Source organism: Macaca mulatta, chromosome 15 (genome assembly GCF_049350105.2).
Source record: "Macaca mulatta isolate MMU2019108-1 chromosome 15, T2T-MMU8v2.0, whole genome shotgun sequence".
NCBI classification, from domain to species: domain Eukaryota; kingdom Metazoa; phylum Chordata; class Mammalia; order Primates; family Cercopithecidae; genus Macaca; species Macaca mulatta.
Window position 1 is genome coordinate 11,795,707 of NC_133420.1, and position 27,897 is coordinate 11,823,603.

General features: G+C 48.1%; 1 pseudogene; it reads left to right on the forward strand.

Moving 5' to 3' along the window:
* LOC144334770 (uncharacterized) overlaps positions 1-27,897 on the forward strand; it is a 60,705-nt pseudogene that overhangs the window by 5,192 nt on the left and 27,616 nt on the right.

A 27,897-nucleotide genomic window follows, 5' to 3' on the forward strand; every position in this document is an offset into this window, starting at 1 on the left:
TCCATCCTGAGCATAATTTATGACTTTAGTGGCCGTCTCTGTGAAAAAAGTAATTCTGTCTGGAAGCAAAAACCACATTAGAAATGTTCTAAAAAAGATTCTTTCTCTTGTCAGGAGAGCAAAGCCACTGCCCTAAGCAGAGGTGAGGCCTCAACAGCTCCCAGGCACAACCTTAACACACAATGGGGAAGGCAATTCATTTCAATGGCCACAACCTGAAACCAGCATAGCCGTGAAAACTGCGATAATTTCACAACAGAATGAAATTCATAAAGAACTGCTGAGAAGCGTGTAACAAGTTACATAAATTACTGTTCCTTAAATTCTGACGGTTGACTAGGACAGAAATAGCTTCACAGTACAGTTCAAATGGGAGAAAGGTAGGTAGGGGTGGTTTCCACACCACACAGGGCCTGCAGGAAAGGGACACTCTTCCTCTAAACGGGAGATCCTGGGAGTGATGTGATAAACCATGGTGAGAGGCACGGAACTGTGCAAGCCGGAGTCGCGGCCTTTGCCCCACCACGGAGCCTGTGTCCATGAGCGACGAGGCTCAAATGTCAGGCCGGGACAACCGAGGCAGGTATCAGGGGACAAGAAAACGAGTGCACGGTGGAGGCAAAGGTCTGAAACTGCGCGGCAACTTCGAGTCAAGTGGGACAATCTGACTCAAAATACAGGTTCCAGAAACCATCACAGAGAGCTGTTCCTCGGCTCTGGAAAGGCTAAGTGACTAATGCCCACACTGAGCATCTGCTCCCAGAGACGACCCCGGTGACCTAAGACTCAGCTCCTCCGAACCCGTGCCAAACCTCAGTGAGGGACTTTGTTGGTATCTTACGGCACATTGACATGTTCCCTTAAAATCTGGTATTTCATCAACAATGCAGGCGCCAGCTTTGACTCATACACATTTCGATTAAACAAGATAATTTACACCCTGACCATGCCAGGTAAGAGGTTTACTACAATCTTTAAACAGAGCCAGAGGCTACAGTCTGCTCCTACACAACACCATGTCTCTACAAGTTCGATGGGTTTTTACTTTCCATGTCTTCACTTGCCTAGTGCTAGAAAGCAGATTCAAAACAGAAGGAACCCTGAGGCACTATTGAATGAGACTCAAATATCTTGCAGTTATCATCCTGATGAGATGTTTATTAAACAGAAATGTTCTCCCCTGTAGAAAGCAGCACACATCAACACACACCGATAACTGTCTCCAACATTCCAGATCATCTTCCCTTCCATGGCCACAGTGCAGGGCAATGGATCACGCACACCTGCAGACCCACGGAAAGCGGGGTGACACGGCTGATTCTTGTAGCGAGCAGGCCAAGGGCACTCAAAGTGCATCTCTTTCCAGAGGGCCTCCACGGAAAGTTACACATTTATTCCACGAGTCAATGGCACTGCACCAAACATTTCTGTAAGATTCTCTAAGCAAGCTCTTCCTTCTGCCTAAAATGTCCTGACACAAACTGAAAAAGTTCTTGGAGCTGCCAAAGACTTCAGTATCCCTTTAACTATTGTCATGCACGCCCGTGTGAAGAGACCACCAAACAGGCTTTGTGAAAGCAACATGGCTGTTTATTTCACCTGGGTGCAGGCGGGCTGAGTCCAAAGAGAGTCAGGGAAGGGAGGTAAGTGTGGGGCCGTGTTATAGGATTTAGATAGGTAAAGGAAAATTACAGTCAAAGAGGGGTTGTTCTCTGGCGGGCAGGAGTGGGGGTCACAAGGTGCTCAGCGGGGGAGCTTTTTGAGCCAGGATGAGCCAGGAAAAGGAATTTCACCAAAAAAAAAAAAAAAAAAAAAAAAATCATCGCTTCAGGCAAGGACCGGCCATTTTCACTTATTTCTGGTAGAATGTTATCAGTTAAGTCCAGGCAGGGCATTTGCACTTTTGTGATTCTTCAGTTACTTCAGGCCATCTGGGCGTATATACGTGCAAGTGACAGGGGACGTGATGGCTTGGCTTGGGCTCAGAGGCCTGACAACTACAGTCTTTACTTTTAAGGTGTGGGGTAAGATCATATAATCCCCAACTAAGCTCCTGATGCTGTGTGTGGCATCCAGCAACAGCAAGTTTCATTCCTGAATTACATTTGACTCACGAGTCCACTGTGAGAACGATTTCTGGTGAATGAAACACCAGGCAGGAGAGTGATTCCGCTGGGCAGCTCTTCACACACGACCCAGGAGCTGAGGGGAGAGGAAGAGGCCCACGCGCGTCCACCGTGTTCACGCCCCCTTCGAATGTGCCCCACTCCTAGAGACCCGGACCCAAGGGAAATCTGACCTGAAAATGGGCAAACCCTCACTTTGGCAGAGGGACAGGGACTCGGGGCCACAACTTGACCTCAGAGCAACACAAGTGCAGACACAGCACCCCAGGACACCCTTCCCACCCAAATTCCAGGAGGAAAACCAACGCCCCGCCCCCTTGCGGACACCCCCGGCTGCTGGAGCAGACGTCTGCCGGCCTGTGCAGCCTCTCCCGTCCCACGTTCCCGGCTCAGCATCTGTGCCTCAGCCCTGGCACTGCTCGCCACACCCACAGGTGTGCCAGGAGGGGCAGGTCCTAAGGTCTCCACTGCACCAAAGCCTGCAAGGCAAAGGGGCCGCTCCCTCCAGCAGGAGTCCAGAAGCACACACTGCACCAGCGTCAAGGCGTGAGAATTCTCCCCTCGGTCTCCGAGTCTCCAGTCTGTTGCCCGCCAGGGTCTTCTGCCAACGGCGAGGCCCAAGCTGGGCGGCACATTTGGTTCTCACCATTTCCCTTGTCAAGATGAATACTGCAAACATATCCAATTCATCCTGTCACTAAAAATGAAATAATCTGCCATCTCCATCACAGATGACGCAATCAGGTTTCCATTACCGGGGTGCTTTTTTTTTCTTCCTATTTTGAGATGGAGTTTCTGCTCTGTCGCCCAGGGTGGAGTTCAGTGGTGCGATCTCGGCTCACTGCAACCTCTGCCTCCCGGGTACAGGTGATTCTCCTGCCTCAGCCTCCCAAGTAGCTGGGATTACAGGTGCCTGTCACCATGACTGGCTAATTTTCATATTTTCAATACAGACGGGGTTTCACCATGTTGACCAGGCTGGTCTGGAACTCCTAACCTCAGGGGATCCACCTGCCTCCTCCGCTCAAAGTGCTGGAATTACAGGCCTCAGCCACCACGCCCAACCATTACTGGTGTAATTTCTAAACCACTCTCTCATACCCACTCCTTTTTTTTTTTTTTTTTTTTTTAATTAAGGAACCAGCTTTATGGCTATATTTTTTCCAAGAGAACCAGTTACCCATTTGAAGTACAAATAAGACACCGTGTTTAAAAACCAAAAATGCCAATTTGCACAGAAGTCTCCAAATACCCACCCAGTCGATTTGAGCCTTGAGAATAACATCAAGCTGTTGGCTGAATACAACTTCCCTTTCCATCCCTCTGCCTATGAATTAGACACAAGGACGAAGCCATGAGCTAGGTACATAAAGGCGGGAACCACCAAGGCAGCCGAGACTCCAAATAAAAGCTGGAAGGACCAACACAAATGCATCACACCCTGCATGCCCTCCTCTCCTTCCTTTTCAGAATTTCCAGAGGATGAAACAGGGACCTCCTCAGACGTCCCATGGTGCAGGCGGCCAGAGGGGAAGGCGGCGGCAGCCTGAATGAAGTGACCGGGAAATCACATTCCACAAACAGAAATTCTCCATGTGCTTTACATCCTCTGTCTCTGAAGAACTATGCCAGTCTAACTGTCACTAGAAAACCGCCTTCAAGTGTCATTTCCCATTTCAAGCAAAGAAAACAGTGGTGTGGCATGAGGGAAAAACATAGCCATGTGCTCTGGGCTATTAAATAAGTTTTTTTCTGTTATAAACATATAATTTTACGTTCTCAGTTTTCTCTATAATTGATATGCTTCCTAATTAGCAGACATAGTAATAAAAAGTGAATTCCAAGTGTAAGATCGGAGGACCCGTTCACATGGCTTCAGGTTCTGCTACTGTGTTTCAACTTAAGAAAATGGTTCTGTGCGTTGGTAACAAGGCCTGAGAGTCTGTGTGAGAGTCTGTGTGGCTGTCATCAGGGTTCGTGTTGGCTCCGTAGCAGAGGATGTTACACTGTTACATTATCTTCTACAAACAATCCTGAAAAAATGAAGGCTGAATAGACATACACACCCTCCCAAAATAATCCCAATGTCCACCGATATGAAAAACAGATGAATTACAGTTTTCATCATGGAATATTCCTCAGCAGTGAAAACAAACTATAGCCACAGGTGCCAACTAGGATAAAGAAAACCTTTGAAACAAGTTTAAAGTGAACTGACTAGGCAGAATTCCTCGATTACAGGCATCTGCTCCAAAAGGGTACTGTTCTGAATCCTGTGATGTAGAATGATAGTTAGCAACCCTGTTTCAGGGCATATCTAGAAAAAAGCAAAATAATGACTACACAATTTTAAATTCTTTGTAAATTATGACTATTACTATGAAAATTCTGAAAATGTGAAAATCTTCCCAACTGTTATTGGACAAGCTTCAAAATAAATACCCTGGCCTTGCTTGCCACACCCACAGATGTGCCAAAATAAATGAAAATATAGCCCAAGTTAGTAGAATCGAAACCTGAAGATGTACGAACCCTCCCTGCCTCACTATCTATACATCATGTAGAAATTTAAGAGCAGGTAGTGACACTGCAATGCAAGCCTCAAACCAACTGGGTGAAAACTTCTATGCAAATTGGCATTTTCGGTTTTTAAACACAGTGTTATTTGTACTTCAAACAGGTAACTGTTTGGTTCCCTTGGAAAAAATATAGCCATAAACCTAGACTAAAAAAAAAAAATACGGGAGTGGGTATGAGAGAGAGTAGCTTAGAAATTTTAAAAGTATCGGCAGGGAGCGGTGCCTCATGCCTGTAATCCCTGTACTTTGATAGGCAGGCCCCATGGGGCCTTTGAGGACACCGGTCTCCTCTGCTGCCATCCTGCTGGACTGACCAAACAACATTCACTGGGTTTCCACCCCTGTCTCATTCAACATCCCAAGGGTGGTCTTCATCCTCATCTGGGGCTCAGCTCTGCCCCAATTTCCTAAATCTCTGCCTTCAGAGCCTGAAAATACCTATGCCCAGGGTCACCCTAAGTCCACGTTTACCCCAGAGAGTCCCGATTTTATGTTTTGCCAGCATCGCCTTAGTGATCATTTATCCTGTAAATTCCAACTGCCTTCACACCTCACCCCTGCTGTCTCCCAGCAGACCCCACTCAGATGCACATGCCTCAGACACCACAACCAGGTCTGTGCATGCTGCCCTGCTCTGCCCATGTGGGGACCACCTCTCTTTCTTGAGGAATCAGCTGACGATCATCTCCTTGTGGAGGGCTGCCCTGACTTCCAACTCTCTCCAGCCAAGTCAGAAGCCGTCCTCGGTACTTCCCCAAAACTCAGGCCAAGTATGAAGATGGCGCAGATGCTAGCTGTGCCTGGGATGCCATGGGCAGGGTCCCCAGATGCTCTGCACGTGGCCCGGGGCACCGCCTGAACACAGCAAGTGCTGAAGAAATCAAACTGACGTGCGCTGACCTCTGATAGGGTCCCCTTCGCCATCCACATCTGTCTCCCCTCTGGACAGTAAAATCCACAAGACACGGAGGGCTTGTCTCACTCATCTTCAAACTCCCAGGGTCACCCTGGTAGGTAAAGGGGACTCAAATGTCTTCTGAAGGAAGCGGCTGGTTAGCTGCCGAGTTAAAGGGCCTCTGAAATTCAGAGCTCTGCATAGGAGTCCAGCATACTTTATTATGAATGACCCCAACCACGGCAAAAGTGGCTGTGGAACCAGTGCTAACCAATTCAGGGTTTGTTCACTGTTTCTCAGTTCATTATCACAACGCATTCTCACAGAGCAGCTGCGCACAGATCCTCAGACATCTACACAGATTGGGACGATGGCGCCAAGTCACATCAACGTCCTGTTGCAGACTGGGAGACACCGGTCAGACACGGACCCAGGCAGAGCACAGACCTCGCGTTAAATTGGCTCCGTGTAAACAGCACTCCCTGCCAGGCCCTTTCCTATCCGCACAGCTTCTACAAATTCAACTCTCACACCTGACACCTAAGAATACTGCACACCCCCATGTGAACCCCCCATTTACCTCCCAAATGACCTGGCATGGCCGAGTACAAAAAATTTCAACGTAAGGGAACTGGAGGGCATGTGGGGCTTTCTCCAGTCCCTGCTGCCTCCTGGTGGGAAGGCCCAATGCTTCACACCCCGAGTGAAGGGCGGGTCTCTTCGGCCCCCAGGCTTTGACTTGGAGCTAATCAGCATTAACTAATTTCACTTTCCAGGACCAACTTCAAAGGCCTGCAAAGCCAGAGAAGGGAGAGGAGATGGAACACGCCCTCACCTCAGACCTGTTGCAAGCACGCACTTCTCAGATGCGTCCCAAGGTGCACAACGTGTCCGTTGCCTGTTTCACATCCACCGACCTGCAGGTCTTCTATGTGGCATCAGCCTCCTGGGCACTGGAAACAAAAGGAATAATGACAAGTCCCCACTGCAGCAAAGGTGAGGAAAAGGGACCAAACGCAATGGAACTTTCCTTTTTCTGACAGTCTCAAAACAGAGGGAAAATACTGTACAGCCAACTTCCCCTCACGCAGGTTTATTTACCTGTGACTCAGAGGCCATGACAGACAACTTCAGGTTCTCACCGATTCCTATTTTCCCCATCCAGGGGGCCTTTGTTTTTAATATCGTACGAACTTGCCATTTTGTAGGCCAAAAACAGCAAATATTGCCACTTTCCTACAGTTCAACCGAATAAAATATGATCATGGCCTTTTGTGAAACCATGAAGAAAAGGTGGATATCTCAATATGTGTTTCCAGACTGGCTTTATTCCTGAAGCACTAACTCTGTTCACTCAGGATTTTAGACACTAAAGAAAAAACATCAATATCCCACCAAGAAAACCAAAAGGATGAAATAATTTTGCATCCACCTTGGAGCCTTTTTAGGACAAGGCAGGACACAAACTTTTAAAAAGCTGCAGTTGTCCCTCTGTATACACAGGGACATGGATTTCAGAACACCCTCCGAGTTTACCCAAATCTACGTATCCACAGGACCCTGCGGCCACCCTATGGAACCGCATGTAGGAAACGTCAGCCCTCCACAAAGCCAGGTTTTTTCAGTAAGGGTTTGGTTGGAAAATAATTAACATAAGTGATCCTTCGAAGCTCAAAACCCATGTTGTTCAGAGTCAGCTGCATTTACTACTTGTGTCATATCTGAGGCCTGAAAGCCATCATTCTCGATACCTTAACGTGATGGTTAACAAACTAACTGTTCTGATTAGAAAGAGGAAAAAGCTTATTTTTAAGCTGACAATGAGAGTGGATGCGCTATGGTGAACGGAGAACAGACCTAAGCAAGCACCAAGGCTGGGGTGACTGCCTGTGCTCAGACCCACGAGGGCCTGTTCCTCCATCTCCCTCTGCAGAAAGGGATAACTCCTTCTTCCCCACGAGTAAAGGGCCTTTTTAAAATATTCACACGAGAAGTGCTATGAAAAGCTGAAAGGTCACAGATAACATTTTTAAAAATAAACATTAACGTAAGCATTTAGCAAGCCCATTATGATTTAAAAAAAAAAAATGGTATTAAGTTCTTGGGTGTGGTGGCTCATGGCCGTAATCCCAGAACTTTGGGTGGCCGAGGTGGGTGCATACCCTGAGGTCGAGAGTTTAAGACCAGCCTGGCCAACATGGTGAAACCCCGTCTCTAACGAAAATACGAAAATTAGCCAGGCATGGTGGCAGACGCCTGTAACCCCAGTTACTTGGGAGGCTGAGGGAGGAGAATCACGAACCCGGGAGGGAGAGTTTACAATGAGCCAAGATCGTGCCATTGCACTTCAGCCTGGGCATTGAGTGTGAAAATCCATCCCAAAAAGGAAAAAAAAATTATAAAGTTTTCCTTCTAATGAACCTATCATTCAGCCACCGAGGTATACTATAGCTACTTATTCAGCCATGAGATACACCACAGGAGATATAGGCGAACAGGACACAGTTCTTCCCTGAAAGAAGTCTACACCCTCAACAGAAGGGAAGCGCACACTCCGAATGGAATCGGCATAGGAAACAGATGCTGCTGCAGGTGGAACTGGCTGCACAGAGCACCCGCTCCAGTGTCTGAGAAACAAGGAGCCGTTGGTGCCATCACCTTCCATACCTGAGCTGGGGCAATGGGGAGCCTGTCATCACCACCACCACCACCCGGGACAAAGAGCCCCAGAACCACACAACGAGCTTACAAACTCACCGAGGCGATGAGCGAGCAATGTGCGTGGAGTGATGCGAACACGCAGACGTCAGGGCCACGCGTGGCTTTGGTTTTGTGCATCAACCTGAGCGTGCCCGGGGTCCCCAGATGGCTGGTTCTGTATTATTTCTGGGTGAGATGCATGTTTGCCTCTGGATTGAGTGGAGACCCATCCTCGCCGGTGTGGGGGACACCACCCTGTCCACCCAGGGCCCGAGTAAAACAGCAAGGTGGGGAAAACTGGGTTCACTCCTCCTGTCTGGCTGATAGGCCAGTGATATTTGTCTTCTGCAGCCCGTGCTACCGGGTCTCAGCTCCTCAGACCCGGGTGGGATCTGCACCCTCCGCTTCTCAAGTCTTCAAGCCACACCCTCCCAGGACTCTAGCTTGCAGGCTGTGGGTCCTGGGGCTTCTTGGACTCTGTAGCCCCTGCAGCAAGCCTCCCCCTGGAGACACACGCACACCCGGCTGGCTGTCTCTCTGGAGAGCCCTGACTAAACGCCGCCCCTAAAAGTGGTCTTCAGAGTTTCTTTCTAGCCCTAAGATCCCAGCGCCCCTCCTACAATTCTAGGCGGAAAGGTGAACGGAGACCAATGGACAGAGGTGTGTGCGAGGACACGCCAGGCAACCGCACTGGGCAGGAGGGCACTAACGCTCACTAACCAAAGAATCAATGTTGCTTGCCACAAAAATGAGAACCGTAAAGATTTCTTCAAACAGAAATGAGTTTGTTTCATGATTTGCTCTTAATACATAAGAAAGCATAAAAGTAGGCCTATTAACAATTACGGAAGTGTTTAGAGGCCCTTGAACTACTTCTGTCCCTTTGTGTTTTTATAGAAAATAAGCCTGAGGTTAAAGAGAACAACATCACTGGCCACAGCTGGGGCCACGCGAGGACACAGCTTATACCTCTGAGGTCCCTGGGTGCCCCAAGTCCTTCCCTTGCTATTTATGGCAATGTGGGAGAAACCAGGACGTCTGAGCATGGACCTGACCGTGCTCCCAGGGGCCAAGGAAAGCACCTATCTGTCCAGTCTTCTCTCCACCCCGCCGTTCCCTCCTACCCAGACTCTTGGGCTGACGCGGCTCATGCACTCAGCAGCGCCATCATTAAACGTTTAGCTTCGCATCACAAGGGCCTCCTCTGGCCTCCTCTGACCACTCCTGAACCTGCAGCCTAGAAGGTTGGGGTTGCAGTGATCTGTCATTGCACTACTGCACCCAGCCTGAGAAACAGAGTGAGACTCCCAAAAACAAACAAACTAAAACAAATTAAAGGAGTTCAAATGAACTCGCCCATACCCTTTAAATTTTCATTTGGGTACATGGGGTGATCGAGTTCCTTTTTCCCTTGCAATACATGAATAATCTAATAATTAAATATAATCTAACAATTAAATGGGAAAATTTAATTATTTTCCCATTTCATTATTCCCTATCTCAGGGAAAAAGTTAAAATTATTCCCTATTTCAGGGAAAAAGCTAAAAATCATTTTAAACCTTCCTTCCACAAAACAGTATACTCAGTCATCTCTATCTGCTGTATCATGTGGAATTCAGCTTCACATGTCTACAATACGGTTTTTGTTAAACAGCGTTTATGTAGACAGGCAAGAGAAAGAAACACTTGGTCTATGTAGAAGCAGCAGAAGACACGTTTTAACAGAAAAGGGAGAAGATACCACCGTGTGAATCTGGAAATTGTCCTCATCTTGTCCACATGCACAGAAAACACCCAAGCACGTGCCTAGTGTCCAACAGGAGCACAGAAAGGACAGGGATCCCTCCAGTTGTTTAATGACCAGCCCCACTTGTCACCGCCACATAACAAAATCCGCACGGCAACTTCAGCACGTTTCATTCACGATTCCACGGAAATCAGGCTGAAGAACATACAGATGTTTTGCCCACATTTAAAAATCCAAGTATGGGACTCATAGAAGTAAAACACACTATGGGTTCACTTAACTTTTCCAAATTTTTCCTTGGAGAAACCTATAAAGTTCTTGTCAGTTACATCCTTAAGTTTTTCAATAATTTTTCAATGCAAAGGTCGGGCAAGACTTGTAAATAGGTACACACATACGGCCCGGCGCGGTGGCTCACACCTATAATCCCAGCACTTTGGGAGGCCGAGGTGGGCAGATCACGAGGTCAGGAAACCGAGACCATCCTGGCTAACACGGTGAAACCCCATCTCTACTAAAAAGACAAACAATTAGCCAGGGGTGGTGGCGGGTGCCTGTAGTCCCAGCTACTCGGGAGGCTGAGGCTGGAGAATTGCATGAACCCGGGAGGCGGAGCTTGCAGTGAGATCGCACCACCGCACTCCAGCCTGGGTGACAGAGGGAAACTGTCTCAAAAACAACAAAGGAGGTACACACATACATGGCACGTTCTTCTCTCAAAGAGACGGGCCCTTTTTTAAGATTCCAGAAGTAAATGTGGTTGTCACCCTGCTTTTGAGAGGATGAGCTGTGTTTTAAGCATGAACACACTTTCCTCCATGCACCAAGGATGCACCATGGGGGCAGTGCTGCCGCCGCCTCCCCAGTCTCTGCTCAGGGTGGGGCAAGGGGAGCTCAGTTGTCTCCCGTATACACCCTCAACAGGTCAGGTGCTCAGAAAGAGGCTTCCAGGACTCGCTGTAGGCATTCGTTAGCAGGGTAGGCAGTGCCTCGTGCTGGTGGGCATCCAGCAGTAAGGGGGTCTTGCACTTCACTCCCTGGGCCCAGCCCCAGACAGAGGGGAAAGAGACACCTGTATCGTAACTCATGTGTATTTATAGATACACAGAGACTCTGCAGTGCAAGGTGCAGAACTAGAAGGAATCATGAAAATAAGAGGGAAGACATTTGGTTACGACTGGCAGAGTCACCTCAAGCCTCAGCACTTCCTGCCGGAGCCCTCACTGACCAGACTCCTCCAGGGTCACTGCCACTGCCTTGCCCAGCTCATGACAGGGCAGACAGTGACAGAGCCTCAGAACAACCTCCCACTCCTTCCTCACCAGCCCAGGGGATGAGCTGTCCCAAAGCCTGAATGCGGGAACACAGAGGTGATTGAGCAGAAAGGGGGACAGGAACAATGGCCGCGGGTGAGCAGATATTGCGGGGCACCCCAGCAGCCCTTTCCACGTTAAAGAGGACGGCCATGGGTGTGCGGATGCTCCCGCGTGACCCAGCCGTCCTTTCCACCTTATAGGGGAATGGCCACAGGTGTGCGGATATTCCCGGGTGCCCCAGAGCCCTTTTCACCTTAAGGAGATTTTCACACTCTCATATCAGTCTCCAAACTATTCAGTGAGGTTGGAGGAGTATCACTGTGGACCAACACCGATTGGCACCAAGTAAGGGCAATTTTATAACCATGTCTCAACCATGAAACAATCAGGTCTTTGGCCATCTGATCTAAGCTTTTTCTATAACAAAGTTGGATAATTAAGTTGAACTTTGGTTTTCCAAAGCTTGTTACAGAAACCACATCTTCCTAGGTGTGCCTCTGTGATGTCACGTCACACCTCAGTAGCCAGGCTTGCCAAGACTCACGGCACATTACACGTTCACCTGAGAAGGCTGCTCAATCACTGAGGGCTCTGGCGTGCTCTGAAATGAATTTGCCACTTCGGCCTACACTCTACTCCCTTGTTTGGTTAAAGAAACCCAAAAAGCAGAATTTGTTTTGGCCAATCGCCTGCTGACCCAACTGCAGAGGTTTTAATTAGAGTACTTTCATTGCATCATAGAGAGCAAAGTCATATAGATCAATTCATGATTACCACTCCAAAGGTTTAGTAAATCTCCAAATAATCAGGCAAACATTTTAAGAAGCTACATTAAGGTTTACAATACTCAAAATTTAAAACTACATCCATGCTTCAAAAAACCACCATTCCCATTTTAGATGGCCAAATGCATATGAGAAAGAAAGAAACGTGCTGAGCGCATTTTTTGGGTAATCTTATGGAGAAACTGCCACTTTAAAAATGGCTCTAGTTCCTGGCTCCAGATGGGTGTGGCGGGTTGTCTCACTCAATTTCAACTCCACCTGAAGCTGGGACACTAGAAATCCATTCCCAGACTCCAGGGCACAAGAATTCCCACTTCTGGAAACAGCCTGGAATGCAGACGTGTAGCAGAGAATTCTTTCCTGCCCACCCTAACCGTCCTCTGTGGAAGGCAACAGTCAAAGACAAGTCCACCCCCCTAGGCGCAACTGCACCACGAAGAACCATTTCAAGGTGGGAGGTGATTGATCAGTGGGAACAGACAGTTTAGCTAATCACTTATAAGGCAGAGATGGGGAGTTTGAAGGCCTGTGTCTGGCCTTCTCCTCGGTAAATGGTCATCCGCCAGTCAGCCTAAGCCACATGGGAAGGGGCTTCTTGCAGTAAAAGTGGGGGCCTAGTTGTGGGGAGGGGGAATGTCTTAACCACCACTGTTTTACAGGATCACAGGGCTCAGGAAATGTTCAGTATTATCACACACCACGGTTTTTACAGTCTGAAGAAAAGTACAGTCCTAAGGTGTCAGTTCTCAAAGCCTTAAGTTCCTCCTGCTAAGATTCCCAGAGGGTCTCAACTTCTTGCACTGAACCCCAACTTGCACAGGCACCTGCGTCTTCCTCCTGCAGCAAATGCACATGAGAAGGCTGTGGCTCTGCTGCAGTAATGATGCCATGCAGCCCTAACACCGTGGCAGAGCAATGGCTTTGGCCTGAATGTCCCCAAAACCTCATGCTGAAACCATCTCCGATGGGATACATTAAGAGGTGGGACCTTTGGGAGGTCCTGCTCTCAGGACTGGGGTTGGTGTCCTTGTTGGGAGATGGAGGAGCCCTCCTGCTCCTCCACCATATGAGTCCCGATGAGACGCCTGCTGCCACGCAAGACCCGGTGAGATGCTGCTGTCTGTAAGCCACAGGCCCTGGAACACCAGATGTGCAGGTGCCTTGACTTTGGACTGCCTTGACCTTGGACTTTTCAGCCTCCAGAGCTCTGAGCAATAAATGTCTCTTTACAAATCACACAATCGACAGCAGCCGGACAGAGAGACAGTAATGTTACAACATGAGTCACTTTCTCAGTGGGCCAGAGGCCTCCCCATGAGCCACCACCGTAAAGCAAGAACTCCCTGGAGGATGCAAAGGGGTTCACAAGGAATTCTACCCAGCACCAGGGTGTCTGTCCTTTCTCGTAGGAAGATAGCTGAGCCATGGCAGGAAACTACGGGGTGGGTGGGGCTGGACAGTAATGTGTCACCTGCTCACCTAAGCCTCAGTCTCCTGCCTCTCATCATGACAGCGGGGGTAACCCCCTCACCTGAGCTGTTGGGGGAGGTAAGAGTGTTGGGTGATTAACAATTGTTAGCTCCACAGAAATTAGGCAAAGAATCCGCCCCTACGTCTTATAAAACCAAACCAGCCCAGGAATTCCACATCACTACTAATTTGCATGGGAAAATGCTGGATTCTCATAAGTTCTGGCATGTCATTTGTATTGATAAAGTTTGCAGAGTTGTCATATACTAAGTATATAAAACAGAAAAAAAAAATCATGCAATTTGGAGGTTGAAGCAGGAGCATCACTTGAGTACAGGCGGCGGAGGTTGCAGTGAGCCGAGGCCGAGCCACTGTACTCCAGTCTGGGTGACAGAACGAGACTCCATCTCAAAAAAAAAAAAAAAATTTGCTGCTTCATGCTAGTAAAGTGGGCAGATTCTACATGCCAACTCTTATTCAAAGGTCGCCTAACACTGACTCAGGAACTCTGGCCCTGATGTGCTTGAAGTTTTAATGCTAACAGTGTTAAAGACAACTCCCCCAGGAGCTCTGAACAAGTACTCCAGGTATACACTGAACAAGACCACACACTCTCTGACCGAAATCTAACTTCACAGACCCAAACTACAGAACCACAGAAGACACTGCTTCTGTCCAACTTTGTGTTCTGCCGTCGTTTGTGTCCGTTATTTCCTACAAACCATCTCATTAGAATTTAGGGCACACAAAAGGCCGATACAACAGGGTTACTTTTCAAAGGTTTGGAGGTGAAGAACAGATACACTGCATTAACTTCCTATTGCTGCTGCAACAAATTACCACAAACGCAAACCTCCTCTCAGCCCTGGAAGTCAGGAGTCCCAGGGCTGAAGTCAAGGGGTCAGTAGGTTGTGCTCCTGCCTGGAGTCTCCCAATTCATAGAGGCCACCATGCAGCTTGGTTCACAGCCCCATACCCCTCTGACCACTGCCCCGGCCTCAGCCCTGCACCCCTCCAGCCCCTGCCCCACCCTTGGCCCATGCCCCTCCGGCCCCTACCCCACCCGCGCCCTCAGCCCCACAGCCCTCTGGCCTCTATCTCATCCTCAGGTCTCCTCCTCTGAGGCAGACTCTCGTACTCCCTCCCATCAATGCACATATGAGGACGCTAGACCCCACCTGGACAACCCAGGGTCCTCCCCCATCCCACTGTCCGTTACAGTCACATCTGCAAAGCCTCTTTTGCCATGGAAACTTCATTATACTAACAGTCATTTAACAAGTCCATTATAATGATGTAAAAGTTGGCATTGTTTTTCTCCTAATGAACAGATCAGTCACCCATGTAACCTATAAATATTTAACTATTAAATATACAATACTGTAGGGGACAAAGATGAGGAAGACGGTTCCTTCCTGAAAGATGACTGGACCCTAGATGGAGGGATGAACATTCTGAACAGAATCAACCTAACTCAACATTTGAGTCCGAGAGGCCAAGCAGTAAGGCTTTCAAAAAAGCAACCAGAAAGTCTGTACCGTGCCTGTAGTTCACAGCTGAGCCTGGCGTCATGAGCACGAGCGTGCGGACATGCATACCAGGCCCAAGTTTAAGATCAAATATAAAGAGCTTTCAACTGTAGTATTTAACTAGATCTTATTACACAATAGCTTCTTGATTACAGTTTTTGTCCAAAAAGTTCTCTGTAATTAAAGAAATTAATTTTCCCCTAAAAAACACTTCTCCATCTATCGTCCCATAAAAACTAAATGGGTATATTAAAGAAAAAAGACAAATGTTTGACTTCGGGGGTTTGCCTATGACTTGGATAAGCATGATTTTCTTCTGGCCAAGCAGGGAGCAGCTGGACCAGACTGGAGGGAAGGAAAAACAAATTTCCACTCTGACCTCGTTTGGGCACCAGAGTCTTCGCTGTCAGAATGTGGGTGTGGTGCTTCCCACACACCAGCCTCTGACAAAACTCAGCCCAAGGGTGTGGGAAAAGGCCTTCTACTTCTGAAAAATCTATAAAGTACAGACACATCAAAAGCTTCAGAAGACTGTACAGTGCCAAGAGGACCACTGCACCCTTGGAGTTTACAGAAAATGGTCAGCATCACACGTGCCTGAGGTCCAGGTTCAGCTCCCAGCTGCCGCGACACCGTGAGCGCAGTCCTGGCTTCCCCTCTGATGCAGAGAGCTGGAAACTCCGCTAGCAGCACTCAGAGCTCAGAACATTCTAGATGAAAGCAACGTGTTCCTTTTAAAATGGGGAACCGGGGCAGCACAACTGAAGCTCTACGACTGTCTCAACTACTGGGTTTCGGGGTAGCATTAGGAAATCGTGAGAATCTAAATCTCAATTTCATACAGATTCCAAACTCACTGCAGGTTCCAGAATTTCCTGAAGCATTCTTCCACTTTATCACTCAGGATTCCCTTGCCAAAGCTAATAAACTCTAAATTCCTTACGGAAAAGCCACCATAAGCACCAGCACAAATAAGATCAACTGACGCCCGCCCTTTGCACCAAACCTATAAACTCTTACTCACACAAGACTGTGCTGGAGGCAGCTCTCAGCTGAAGCCGAATCCGTGAGACTTCATTATCCCCATTTTGGATCGAGTGCAAAGACTGTCAGCAAACCAGGGCCCCAGTGTGAAGCAGAGAACAGATTCTCTGACACCTGCCTGAACATTTTCTTCCCACCTGTCTTGGATATTGAGCACCCTCAGAGCTACTGAGTCACCCACATTTGCAGGTCATTTATCCAGCCACCAGGATAACATAATTATGCGATAAAAATGCCTTCTCAGGGCTTTGTCATACTCAACAAGGCAGCTCAGAAGGCTAGGTAAGCTCAAGAAAGGGGGAAGCATCCTCCAAATAGACAAAGACCAAGGAAAACCGTGCAGAGACTCTCTCAAGACAGCAGAAACAGAGCCCGCTGTAGCCTTTCAGGTCCTGCCGGCCACAGCCCTGCTTTAGGTGGCACCATTTCCACAGATGCAGCCTGCTGGGCCCATTTGAAAGGTCCTGCTTGCCACACTCACCCCAACTTCCAGTTTCTGCAAGACCCGCTGCAGCCCCACTCCACCCCGGGGGCCAACTGTTCAAGTTTTCCCGGCGAGACCCCTCAGAGCCTGCACAGCATCTGAGACTGGGAAGCACCAAGGATCCAGAAACGCACAAACCCGTTCTCCTCATGTTGCTTTCTGGGTTCCAAGTTGTCTTAAGAACGAGTCTTGCATAAACCCCGGACTGGGGAGCCAGTCACAGCCCAGCAGCACCCAGCTCATGTGCTCCACCCACCCCACAGAGGACCACGGAGGCCCCAGCACACTCTGTCCAGGGCAAGACACCAGAAACAGCCACAGTTCAGGGTTCTGCCACCCACCCGGCTGCCGTAATTACCTGCTGTGATCTGAATTCTCATTGGTTGGGTAGGTGATCCCACAGCTCCGCTGCCCTAATTACCTGCTGTGATCTGAAATTGCATTGGTTGGGAAGGGGATCTCACTGCTCAAGCACTCCCTGCTGCCTCCTTGCAAACAACATAAAAAATCCAAAACCCCTCTTAAACAACGTTTACTATAACCTCAAAACAAGACACATCACGAGACCAGGGAAGATACATACGCACATCTGACAGCTGGTGGGCGTCAGTGACCGACGCCACGGCTTCCGTGTGGCGTGTGAAGCGGGAGGCCTGTCACGGTGACTCAGGCTGGGGTCTGAATAGGGGTTTTCCAAGCAACTAGGCAACCAGGACGCACACCCCAAAACGCAAGTCCCCGCAGTCATGTACCTGGCAGAAATGCTGCGTGGCCATTGACACCAGTTGTGAACCAAGACCGATCTGCGTCCTGTGGCCCTCACAACGTCCGTACACGTCTGGGCCCAGCACAGGCACGCATGGCACCCTGCTCACCTCCAGTGGAGCTCTCTCCTGCCAAGGGGGATGGCCCTGAAGTCCGTTGAGATTTCCAAAGCTCTACAAAGTCGTCCTTCCTCCTGCTTGTTCAGAAGCCCTAAAGCCCTGAAGACACCAGTGAGAATTGACCTAGCCTCTTAAGGCAGCTCAAACACCTAAACACAGGAACGCTGGACCTCTCTGCCCTCAGGAGCAGCCAATAACCCACTGGGCTAAGCAGAAGGCACAGATGTCACATCCAGAAGCCAGTGGCTCTCACGTTTGCATTCCAGGAGCCGCCCATGTGAGTCCCTCCAAGGCTTCCAAGTCCCACTTGATTGTTTTCATCGTATCTCTATAACATCAGAGACATTATATCTCATGGTATCTATGAGATTCTCTCTACTTTTATGAGCATATATGCTCCCTGACTTACCGTGGGATGAAACTGTTCCAATAAACCCAGCGTAAGCTGAAAATATCCTAAATAGAAAGTGCATTTGACATAATAGTTTCAACTTACAATGGGTTCATCCAGAGGCAGCCCATCTCGGGCCGAACAATGCACTGAGTGTGACTAGTTCACACCATCACAAGGTTGAAAAAAAAAATCACAAATGTAACCATTGTGAGCCAGGGACCATCTGTATTGTGGCTCCTGTCTTCAGAGACAACAGAAACCTCTTCTTAGACAAGAATCACAATTTATAATCCTCAAAATGTTAAACTTAGTTTAACAATCTACAGATTCAAACAAAGCCAAAGTAGGCCCACAAGACCGTTTGTGCCATTCGCTAAGACACACAACTCTGTAATAACCCTCATCACAGCCCCTCAGGGTGAGTCCCAGAGGCGGCTGTGGCTTGTAGCTACAGACACTAACAAAACCAAAATCAGAGTACGCAGGTGCAGTCAAGTCATCTGACTTCTCCACTAGCATATGCACAAATGTTTATCAGCAAATCTGATCTTTGCTTTACCTCCCTCCCATGACCTAAAAATGAGTCCACCACACACACACACCACACTTCAAAAACATAATTCGTACTTGCTTTCAATTCTGGGCATTTAGAATAAACCTAATGGGTGATTAAACCTCTCCTCCAACCCATTGCTTAGTCTTCTTAGAGGATGAAGGATTTTGCGTAACACAAGTCAGCTATAAAAGATCTTGTATAGAAACAAACTTTCAAGTTGTCCTCATTATAGTGATTCAACTAATATACAAAGGACCCAACACACAGCACAATGTCTATTAGAAGAATGATTACTTTGTTCCCCTCAAAATCCTAATATCTACACAGAAAAAATACCCGATACACATTTTATCATTCTTTACCAGTATAGTCATACAAAGGAGTATCACAAAAGCAAAAGAACACATTTGGTTTCACTCGCAGTTCTAAATTTAATATAAAATTGATAAAACCACCAAGACAAACATGACTATGAAATATTTAACGACCTTCACCTAAATTCAAGTCACTATTCAATCACCAATACCTCTGCTCTCCTTACAGGAACTTTTCAAAAGTAAATTCTGGAATTAACAGGACAAATTTTTCTAGTGATAGAAAGTAGGAAGAAATTGGTTGAAGGTGGTTCCTTGGCTGTCAAACTTTTTCTCCATAATAGTTTGTAAAATAAAAGCATCAAACAGATCTTTACATTAACTTACAATCTATCAAGCAACACTGGAGCAAGCTTTAAATATTAGCCACATTCTGTCAGGGCTGACTCACATTAAATCAGCATCAGTCTCATGTCTTGCAGCATCCACAGCTCATCTTCTCAAAACCACTTAAGATTTCATAATTAACTCAATTAAACAATCTAAGTCCTCTCCTTGATCATTAACATGAAGGGATAATTTTCCCCCAAAATAGTACCTCTTTCCTTGACATGATTTAATCTGTAGTTAGAGTATTTAACAGGATTTCTTTCCTTCTTAGAAAATAAAATATACACCTTTCCAATATGAAAAACACTAACTGATAATGCTATAGCTTAATCAGGTCAAAAGGGTTTGTTTGTTTGTTTTTTAAGTTAAAAAAAGAACCTAACTGCATCTTTGGACCTTATGTGAGGCAGTGTCCGGGGTCACTGGGACCCCCACTTGGTCAGTGCAGCTGGGTACCAATTAAAGACAGAAACCCAAGGGTTCACTCGAAGCCCCTTCCCAGCTCTTCGTCCTAGTGGAAACCTTGGGCACAAAGGAATGCAGCATTCCACGGAGGACTTTGGGGAATGGCTGCTTGAGAACATCAAAGTGGCTCACGTCCCCCGAGTATAAAGCCAGTGACTGCTCTCAGCTTCAATGCAGCACCATCCACAGCAGCCAAGATCTGGAATCACCTGAGTCCCCGTCAACAGGGGATGAAGGGAAAGTGGCCCGAACATTCACAGGAGCAATACTCCACCATACACCTGAGATCCCTGTCATCAGAGACAGGATGGATGGAGCTGGAGGACATTACGTTAAGCAAACGAGCCAAGCAAAGAAACGGAGCATGTTCTCACTCATAAGCAGGAGCTGAGAGCAGATCTCATGGAGGCCAAGAGGAGGTGGTCAACAGGGCCCAGCAGAGTCCACTCATAAGCAGGATAGGCAGAGGCTCGTAACGGGCACAAACACACAGCCTAATGGGAGCACAAGACCTACTATTGATAAATCAGCAGGGGGATGGCAGTGGGTCATCTACTGTGGATTTCAAAACAGCTAGGAGAGAATAACTTGAACATTACCAGCATAAGGAAAAGAAAATATTTAAAGTGAAAGACATCCCAAGTACACAGATTTCATCAATATAGGGATGAATCAAGATATCACATGCACTCTGAAAATATGTACACATATTATGTATCAACAAAAACAAAAACCAATGACAGAACCATTTGCGAAGCATGTGCAGGAGAAGAATGGGAAGCCTGACATGGTGTGGCTGTGTGTTCCCACCCAAATCTCATGAACTCTAACCCTTTGTTGGAAGTGAGCCCTGGTGGGAGGTGACTGACTCATGGGGGTGGTTTCTAATGGTTTAGCACAATCCCCCTAGTGCTGTCCTCATGATAGTTCTGAGATCTGGTTGTTTGGAGGTGCATGGCACCTTCCTCTTCACTCTCTCTCCCCTTCCAGCCATGTGAAGACATGCCTGTCTCCCCTTCACCTTCCACTCTAAGTTTCCCCAGATGTAGAAACCTGTACAGCCCACAGAACTGTATGCCGATTAAACCTTTTTTTCCTTATGACCCAGCCTCAGGTAGTTCTTTATAGCAGTGGAAGAACAGTACAGTCCTCAGGACCAGCAATGTTTTCCTTCTACCCAGCAGCCAACAACGTCCCACACCCTAGCTGGTTTTCCAAAGCCTTTGCCAGAATGCTGAGGCTGTTTTGGGGATACGGTCTTCCCCATCTCTGGCAAACCAGATGGGGCATCCTATTTGCCTCTTGCCACCTTTCTCAGACAAACCCCACCTCTGAAACATCCTCCGCCAGGGGCCTCCTTCAGCAGCAACAAAGCTGAGTATTCCTTGCACTTCCCTTCTTCTGAACAAGTAAACATCTTAAGCTTATTTTTCCATCTTCCCAGCTCATTGAAAAAAATATCTTATGCTTTCTATTTTCCTAACACACACACACAGAAGAGAAGTGCCGTGAGGGCAGGGGCTCTTGCTTTCCTGGATCTGAGCCTGGCCCTCAAACACTAGCCGAATTCATACTGACAGGATATCCAGAAGCAGAAATGCAAATATCCCCACGACTTCAAATACCCTAAGGATCTAACAGGGCGAGTGGCCCATGTAACTATGGTTTGTACTAGGCCATTCCACTGGTGTCCAAATCCTTGTCCAAGTGAGCTCTTTAATTTTGGGACTTTTCAGACAGCTGTTTGTTGTTGTTGTTGTTCTGTTTTGTTTTTATTAAAGGGATCTATTACAGTTACAATCAAGAATATCCCAGGCCAAGTGTGGTGGCTCATGCCTGTAATCCCAGCACTTTGGGAGGCCAAGGTGAGCAAATCAAATGAAGTCAGGAGTTCAAGACCAGCCTGGCAAACATGTTGAAACCCCATCTCTACTAATACAAAAATGAACCAGCCATGGCGTCAGGCACTTATAATCCCAGCTACTCCGGAGGCTGAGGTAGGAGAATGGCGTGAACCAGGAGGTGAGACTGCAGTGAGCCAAGATCGCGCCACTGCATTCCAGCCTGGGCAACACAGCAAGACTATCTCAAAAAAATAAAAACACACCAATACGCCCAGTTAGTTCTTCACCAATGTCAGATACATCAGTTTAAAGAAAAATAATATGAATGCATGTTTTTAAATTTCAGTGTTGAATTTAACCATATCTTTTAAGAAGATATGAAGATAGAAGTTCCCCAAGGATCGGGGGAGAAAAAAGCAGTTAAGAAAATGTTAAAACCTCAGGAGAAAAACAAGGATGGGGTAAGACCTCAAGGCAAAACTTTTTCTTTGCACTTTGATTTCAAAAGAACAGAGATACCCAAACTATGAACTCTCCCATCTGCATTTTATATTCCTCTATGTCCTTTGAAAGGCTGGAGATGGGATCCCAGGTTCCAAAGTGCCTGGTCATGGCTCTCATCAGGCGGCATCTTTCACAGCCGTTTACTCCCCTGACTGTACCTAGAGAGCTCTGTGGCCCAATTTACACAAAAAGGTCCTAATTTACATACGTTCATCACTTTGAGCAGAGTCTCAACAAATGAGACAAATATTGACACTCCACAGAAGCAAGTATTCTCTTCTGAAAAATTAAGTGTCAGGTTCCCATAAGCCAGGCAGCTTGGTTACAGAAAGCACTGGCTGACTTGCTGGTTTAATGTTAAATGCATTTAAAATGTTAAGTGATCTGGCCCCCCTCCCAGTGGGTGTGTACGTTGAGCTGGTTGCAGTAGTGATGCACAGACCACGTGGTTTTGCTTCAAGCAGAGCACCCCACACCCAGGAAGAGGCCAAAGGACGGCATCGAGGTCTAGGACAGTTCTAAGGAGAGCTGCAGTCTGAATGCCTCGTCTGCAAATAGTCTCTCATTTCAGAGGAAGTCACTGAACAGAGTTCGTAACACATGAATTTTAAAAATTCCTATTTCTAATTTCATCCCATTAGAACTTTTGAAGAACAGATGTGCATCTGCTCCAAGTCAATGAGAGGACACTCAAGACAGTCCCTCACAGGTCCTCGGCCTCCGCCTCTCACCTAGAGAACGTCAGCTCAAGCCAATCACAGCACAGTGCGATTTTCTATAATATGCACGCCTGCATCTGACCTGAGATGTCAATGTCTGGAATGTGCCTGCCAGGCCCAGGAAGAACTGCAGCAGCTGTGGGGACATAAGCCGCTAAGGAATCCGATTTGGAGGGAACTCGAGGCAACTAAAACTAGTTCCACTGGTTTTTCTTAGCAAGGTTTGACCTGGCAAACTGTTATCACTGTTGCTAATTCATGGTAATTGGGATGGGGACTTAACAGTAAGTAATTAGAGCAATTCTAGAATTTGCTACTCAGTTACAATGGCACAGATTCCTGAGAATGGAAGAACTGTTGCCCAGGAATAGAGTTCAACAGGTCCTCCCCATGCCCCAGGAAACATGACATTTCCATGCACCCCTGCTTTGTTCCCCGGCCACCTGATCTCAGCCGTCTGATGGCATCACTCCCCAGAGCTGGAAACACCTGACCTCTTGTCACCCTTCCATCTGCCCTGCTTTCCTCCAGCACGGGATATTCAGGGATGCCCACATACAGGACCAGGAAACCAGGGTTATCCTAAACCAGTGCCTGCATTTCAAAGTCTTCTATGGCAGGACAATCACCAAAGGCCAATACTCCCAGAACCTTCCACCTCAAAACGGGAGCACATCTGGATTCAAGCTGACAACGCTGCATTCTTTTTGCCATGTACACATGGAGGCATGTCAGGTTCCACCTAAAGGTATCAGGTTTCACGCTGGTCAGGAGCCCAAGCCTAGTCACTCTGCATGATCTCAATTCACCATCCACAGAGAAGCCTGCAGTTTTCCTCTGGTGCACAGTGTGGAGGGTGGATGCATTTCCCCTGAAGACTCGGAGACGGGCTCCTGGCCAAGGAGGCCAGTCACCCCAGCCCCTGCAAGACCCAGACATGACCCTCTGCTGTCTGCACACAGTACCCAAGTCTAGCAGTGCTGACTCTGTGGTGGGATAGCTCTGGGCCTGCAGAGGACACGGGGCACAGGAACCGTGCAGCCTGGCTGTAGCCAAAGGCCTAAGGGATCCCCACGAGGCTCTCCAGCCAAGGTGCCCTTACCACAGGCAGAGCCATTCAAGAGAACTGCCTGTTGAACCAGAAACGTCCCAATCTGCTGAGCCAACACAGAAAGACAACAGCCACCTACAGCTGCTGAGCCCCAAAACGTGGCCACTGGGCCTGAAGGGCTGAATCCGGAATTTAATCTGTGAAGTTCTTTTCAAATGTGTTTCGCTATGTTATCAAATCTTTATTCTAATTAAATTTAAAGGAGCCTCTGGCTATGGGCTCCCTTGTCGGGCATCACAGCTCCAGGGAGTAAGAATGGGAAGGAGTGGCCCAGAGCCTCTCTGCATTCTCCACCCTAATTCAACACGTCATCATAAGGAAGAGCACTCCAGCAGCAGAAGTGTGCACGGGAAGAACTGGGTTGGCCCTGATACAAGCATGACCCCCATGGCATCACAGCTGCCTCAGCCAACAGGCAAGACAATATGCCCACCTGGACAGGTCACCGGATGTGACGATGCACCCCAAGCCCTAGTCCCACAGCAGCCAGAGACCACCCGCTGCTCGTCCCGGGTGAAACAGGCAGAGCTGTCCGAGCCCTCAAAAGCAGAAAGAATTAAAGAGGCAATTCCCGCGATTCCCACAACACACATGACACTCCTCGGAGACAGATACAGGCTTCGCTGTGAAAGTGCAGAGGACGGTGCAGTCCCTAGGCAGGCTGCTTCTTCCAACGATCAGGGAAGAAACTAGATCCGTTTCCTTGTAGGAGAATCATTTGTACCGTGATTAGACAGAAGGTGGCTGATGTTATCAAATCATCAAGCACCGCACAGCTCTGTCTCCAAGGAGGGCCTGGAAACTTGCAGCCACCTGTGTAGGGGCCGCAGTGTTAACGGAGACATGGGTGACTGAGGTCCGGCTTCCTCAGGGAAGCTAAATTTGAACTTTCATCACTGAGGAATCAGTCATTTACAGTCACTCACCCTCAAGGCAGAAGAGGGCTCAAGACACTGCACCAGACTTCAACACTCAGGGTTAGGGTCAAATTCACAGGTTTTACAAAACGTATTTACTAGGGATGCCAGAAGACATGTAGCTTCACTCCCCTCCCCCCAGGGTTTGCTTAGCTCCTTCATCAGTGGATCTCACCAACGGATGACACATCCACGCCTCGTCCATGGCAGCACAGAAAACCACTCGGAAGACAGCCATTCCCACCAAGCTTCCTGGCTTTGGTGTTTAAAATCGCCATCGTTTAAAATCTGTATCTCATACGTGAGATTACACTCCTCTGAACAGACATTGCGACTGTCATTTCACCCAAAAGGGCTTCAGGAAATGACACGTGGCACAGACGCTAGAGGTCGCCGGCCACCTTACTCTAGCCTAATTCCTGTGTGCCTGTATGGAGGCTTCACAGATACAGCCCAGTCACATTAATGACCATATGAGAAGCTCAGGGCATAGATGAACTCAGTGCTGAATTTTTCTGTTTATCGCCCTTTTGTTTTATCCAGAAGACAGCTGAGAAAGGCGGGGGCAGATCATCTCCTCCAGTGTAATGACTCCAGCCACTTCTCTTCACCCCAGGTCACCCCTCAGTCACACGCTTTTGAGAAACCAAAGCAATTCTGTTCCCTTCACTCTGGGTTCCAAGCACTAAATTCCTCTCTTTTATCAATTAGATTATCAAGCAGCTGTTTGTAATCTGGACTGCAATCTGATACGAAATTTAAAGCTAATTTATGTTGCGGTAATAGCTCCTATTTACGTTATAGACAAGGCATGAATGAAAACGTTATTCTGTTCATAGGACCAATTTGGTAAACAAATCAATTATTCAAGCAATGATTGTCTACAGTTAGATGCAAATTACTTTGCTCATAAAAGATATTCCAGTAGGAATTTTTAAATCCATGGTCTGTATTTCCCGAGCGTGTCTCTGCACCTTCCCCGAGTGCACAGCAGGACTTCCCAGGGCATCCCATCAGCAGACCCACTGAAGAGAATAAGCCCACAGCCCCCAGCCCAGGAATCAAGTCCGAGCCCCAGCAGCCCCTCGTCCAGCCGGGGCTTCCTCACCAGCACAGCACCCAGAGGTTTTCCAGGTTTAATGCCATGTGTGTGTGGAAAGTAGAGTGCTAGAAAGACCACAGCTGACATTCTACAAATGCAAATTCCCTCTTGGAACAGCCCAGCAACCCTCTGTACCTTCCCCAAAGTACCCATGCCAGGCAGGCGTAGACAGTCTAATGGGGTGCCTAGGAATCAGCATTTAACACGATTCTGATGAATAAAAAAGTTGAGAGGCCGGTCAGCGAGAGGCTGCCGTGGCCTCCACTCATTTGCAGGCTCTGAAGAGACACAGACACAGGTAACAGTCCAGACAGGACAGGACAAGGATGGGGAAGTGGAGGGCAAATTCCATGGACCACCAACCACCCCGCCATCCCCACTGAGACTCCGTGATTTAAGGAGAGGCAAAGCCAGGGAGAAAAGATGCCCGCGTCACTCGAGGGACTGAGATTTCACCTAAAGTGCACAGCACATGGCTGAGGGCCAAGGTTGGGCAAGCCGAGAGCACAGAACGGGGTTCACAGGCCCAGAGGTGCCACCCACACCCCGTGCAGACCTCCCAAGCACTGCCTGTGTCTCCTGCCTGGTTTATTTCCTTCCCCCATTCTACTGTGTTGGTTTATCAACCACCCCCCACCACCACACACCCCTCTCTACAAGCTTGGTGAACTGAAAAGAGGAGGGGGTCTTAAGATCTGGGCTCTTGGGCCAACGTCCTGCCTGAGACATTAGTTCCAACCCAGCCAGCTGTGATGTAAGCCCCTGAGATTTCTCAAATGTGAGAAAGGAAGGTGACTGAACCCACTTCCCAGAATGGCTGTGGAGACTGAGATCACATATAGCCACACCTCAGCGTCCAGCACACGTGGGACCCCGGCCGTGTTGCCCCTCATGGGAATCCCTCTATGCCCCCTCTGCTACCAGAGCCAACTCCCAGCAGTAGCTGTGGAGGGTGCATCCTCTATTCCAACTCCACTCACCTCCCATCGCTCCCCGCAGTGACCTGCCGCACAGCGGCCAACAGCAAATCCGGCCCCATTGGATGAACGACCACACCCCCCACCCCCACTTTGGGGCGTCTTCCACTTGCAGTTCCGAAGCAGAGCGAGAAACCGCACTCAAGGGCGCTCACCTGTTCCTTATTGCACGTAATTACCTGCCACGCAGGGCCACCAGCAAACCCAGCTCCACCATCCAGGTTCTGGTGGGTAACTGCCTCCCTCTCCCGCTTCCTCCTGGGGTGTCTGGGAGGCTCAGAAACTGCCCTCCAAGGGCACTCATCTGTTCCTTATTGCACTGATACCTCCTTTACAGAAATCCACTTTGACTTCCAGCACTGCAGGTGTGACAATTTAGGAATCTTATTTGTAAGCTCCAAGAGCTTGAGGTCACGTACACCTCACCAGCATCGCAGAGACCCAGCACTGTCCCACTGTATTTACGATTCCAAAATACTCCTTCAAAATGCTACTGGCATTTGATTTGCGCATAAAATGCTAAAAATCTTCAAGTGAAACCAGTATCTTCAACAGTTTGATTCAATCATAACATGCGAGTTATACATCTGCCAAGTTATAAAGCCTCATGCATTTATAACATCTTATGTATCGTCAAATGGTTCATTAACATAACTTACAAGAATCTCTAAGAAATGGGTTTTTTCTGGCATTAGATGACCAAAGGAAAACTGGGTTCTGGCGGGCTTGCGGGCCTGTAAAGGCAGACGTATCTGCTGACACAACCAAGCTCCTTCCCACTGACGTGGCCTCATCCCAGGCCCCTCGCCCGGACGCCTGCAGGCCCCTGGAGGAGCAAGCTGACCTGCCCACATTTCTCAAATGCACAGCTGTTGTTCACACTGCAGATGGAGCTCAAGGCACGAGCAGGCCACCACACAAAATACCACGCAGCGTCCACGCCAGGTGACGGTGGTTTTCACTCCATCCCAATGCCCCATGTATGAGTTTACAGCCATGCTACTAAACGGATTTTTAGACTCTCAAGACATACTTTGTTTGCTT